We start from the raw sequence: 3748 nt of genomic DNA, 5'->3' as shown, positions 1-3748 counted from the left end.
CTCTGTAAGAAAATAGCCTTGGAGTTTGGCCTAGAATTGAGGTTTGGTGTTCCAAATATTCCTAAGAGGTGAGGAAGGCTTAGGGGGCCACCAGTGCAAAGGCAAGTAGGTGGGAGAAGGATTGTTGCTTAGAGGGAGGTCATGTTAACTGGATTATAGAGTGTGTTAAAGGGAGTGATAGGTAACTAGGGAACACATCTGGTAGGGTGAGCAGGAACCATTTTAGGAAAGGGCTTTAAGAATCTGAGATGAGGAGAGCTAGGTGGCACAATGGTAGAGCACTGGCCCTGGAGTCAGGAAGACCTGAGTTCAAATCTGGCCTCAGACACTTGACACTTACTATGTGACCCTGGGCAAGTCACTTAACCCCGAGTGCCTCACTTTAAAAAAAAAAAAGCAAAAAAAAAAATCAGAGGTGAGTTTGTTGATCTTAAAAACTATAGAGAACCAGTAAAGTTTCTTGAGTAGGGGAGTACCATCTCTGCTTTATGACTATCACTTTGGAGGGGTTTAAATGTAGGAAGATCAGTTAGGAGGCTACTGCCATAGCCCAGTGAGAGAAGAATTTGATGTAGCTGTGGTGAAAACAGAGAGAAGGCGGTGGATGTGAGATGCTATGATAATGGGGAGTGGAAGTGAAGAACTAAGGATCCACACTTGAGTGAGTGCAAGAATAGTAGTTACCTTATGCCCGAAAGGCTAGAAACCTATGCATACCCTCCTAGCAATGCCACTACTAGATCTGTATCCCAAAGAGATCAAAAGAAAAGGACATATTTGTACAAAAATATTGATAGCAGTTCTTTTTGCAGTGGCAAAGAATTCAAAATTAAGGGGATGCTCAGCAATTGGGGAAAGGCTGAACAAGTTGTGGTATATGATTGTGATGGAATACTATTGTGCTTTAAGAAATAACTTAAGGGGATAGTTTCAGAAAAACCTGGGAAGACTTATATGAACTGATGAAAAATGAAGTGAGCAGAACCAGAACACTGGACACAGTAACAGCAATACTGTAAGGATGATCAACTGTGAAAGGCGTAGCTAGTTTGATCAAGACAATGATCGGAGGCATTCCCAAGGACCCGGGATGAAAAAAGCTATCCACCTCCAGAGAAAGAACCTATAAACTCTTGACTGCAGATTGAAGCATACTTTGCTCACTTTCTTTTTCTTTGTTTTCTTTTGCAACATGACTAACTATGGAAATGTTCTGCATGATGTCACATATATAATCAATATACTGCTTGCCATCTTGGGGGAGTGTGAGGGAGGGGCAGGAAGAAGGGAGTGAATTTGGAATTCACAATTAAAAAACAGAATGTTAAATTTTTTAAAGTAATTGATATTTCATTAAATTATATATATATATATATGTATATATATTTTAAAAAGTTACCTTTAGCAGAAGTAGGGAAGTTAGGAAGAAGGGTGCGTTTAAGAAGAAAAAAAAATTTAGCTGTAGACATGTTGAGTTTGAGAAGCTGATGGGTCACCAGGTAGAGATGGGAGCAGCCCACCCCAAGAGTTGTGAAGAAAGCTGAGGATTCTGGGAATCAGGCCAACAAACTGATACAGGTTCAAGTGAGGAAGTAATTTAGGGTGTCTTGTACTTGTAAGAAAAAGGCCTCTAGGTAAGGGCCTAGGTCACATTGCTACTTTGCCTTCTCTCCAGACGACTAGGAAGGGAACCTCTGGGCCCCACCCCTTGGGCAAAGTGAAAACCTTCTGGTTGCTCATTTGTTCACCCTCATCTCCCCAAAAAACTCGTCCTAAGATCAGGGACATTCAAAATGTCAGTAATATCTGAAAGACTGTGGATAATAGAAGCGCCACAAGACTGGATGACAAACACATGATCAGGACTTTCCAAAAATGGGAAGGCAGAGGTCTACACACGCCTGTTACAAATCTCAGCGGACAAAATTCTGGAAGGGCTAGGCACGACTTCAAGAATACATCATGTCAGACTAACCTATTTTTGACAACCTTCCTAAATTTCTATCAAAGGAATGCTACATAATTTAAGCATTTTTAATTAAAAAATCTCCTATGCTATTATCATAGGAAATGATTTGGAATTTGAATGTCCTGATTCACTGTGGTCTGTGGCTCCAGTTCTCAGAGAGAGTGAGCCCCAGGAACCTGCACTTGGCTCCCTGCTGGTTAACAGTCTTTTGGTTTTGTTTTATCTGTGACTTAGGGCGTGGCATCCTTATTAAATCTGCAGGGGCAGCTGCAACAGCTAATATACTCCGGGAAAGGATTAAAAAAGAGTCTTGACGGGATAGAACCAATATTAGCTTTAATCTAAAAAAATGTAATCCCAATGGTAATATGGTAAAACCCTACACCTGAGGTTTTTTTTTTTAAGGACTTGACAAGTACACTGTAATTTAGGGGAAGCATGTTAAGACAGTAGTGCCAGAAAAAGATCTGGGGGTTTTAGAGGCCAGAAAGCTCAGTCAGTCAGTCAGTGGTGTGATGGAGCAGCAAATGGATATCTTGTCAGCTGAGGCTCACAAGAAACTGGGATTATTTTGGAAAAACGGTAAGATTCAGTGTCAACTTGATAGCTTTCTTTTTATTTTGAAAGACTTTCAGATGGAAAATGGATTCTGTTTGTCTTCTTTGGCCACAGGGAGAAGCTGCAGAAGCAAATTTAGGATAAATATCAGGGAAAATGCAAGGAGCCTCCCAGAGTGGAATGGGGCTGTTTTAAGATGAATCCTCCTGCTGGAAACTTTCCCACCAGTGGCTGAATTGGATGATCACTCGCCAGGAATGCTGGCCTGGGGATTTTTTCCACTATGGGTTCGACTAGCTGGATAGAGGGTCCCTTATAACTTTCTTTCAAATTAACCAATTATCCAAAAAGTAGTTAGATCAAAGATTTGGAGTTGGAAGTCCTTAAGTCTAGACATTCATCTTACCAAACTCATTAACAAGTGTCGACTGCTAGAATGAGCATTTAACTCCAGGTCCTCCCACTGAACCCTGGCCATTTTTCACTGTTCTCACTTATTCTCTGGAAATTTTCGGGGGTGTATTTCGTGCATTTTAAACAAAACGTTACTTTTGAACGCTCTTATTTGTGTCCTGGAGATTTAAAGACAAGTTTGCCTGAACCCAGGAGAATCGGCTTGGTGGCCCGTCCCATGCTTGGTTAGTTCTGGGCAACCCGGGTCAGTGGATGCGCACTTGGGAAGGGACTCCCGGCCGCGCCCAGAATCCCGTTTCGCCCACGTTCTTAACAGCGCCCCCCCGCCCCCAAATGAAGGGCTGTCATGACAAGGTGCTGGAAAAAGGGGTGGGGGGTACGGGCTCTCTTCAGGCCGAGACCCGGGTATTTAAATCCCCAACAAAGGAGAAGATCAGAACTGGACCCTCTTGGGGGCAGGGGACTGGCTCCTTTCGTCCTGCTAAGAGGCAAAGCCGAAGAGTCCATGCGCGGTCGGAGGGTAACGAACTCTGCCCCGCCCGGTGAGTGTCCCTTCCCCTACTTCCTGCCTCCCTCTCCCCAGCTCGGCCGGCCAAACAGACAGAGCAAGACCAAAGGTTTAAACAATTTATTGAGCAAAAAAAAAGAAAAAAAAATAGAAAAAAGGCCAACGAGGACAAGTGAAAGCGCCGAGGGCCCCGTGCCGGGGAGGCCACGTCCCCGAGCGATTGTACACTGCGCACAAAAGGCATCAAGTTCTCGCCGGGCTCCCACACGCCGGCGGGAAGCCCTGGTCCCCATCACCCC

Source organism: Vombatus ursinus, unplaced genomic scaffold (assembly GCF_900497805.2).
Source record: "Vombatus ursinus unplaced genomic scaffold, bare-nosed wombat genome assembly UNPS02014773.1, whole genome shotgun sequence".
Lineage (NCBI taxonomy): Eukaryota > Metazoa > Chordata > Mammalia > Diprotodontia > Vombatidae > Vombatus > Vombatus ursinus.
This window is presented reverse-complemented; position numbering follows the sequence as displayed.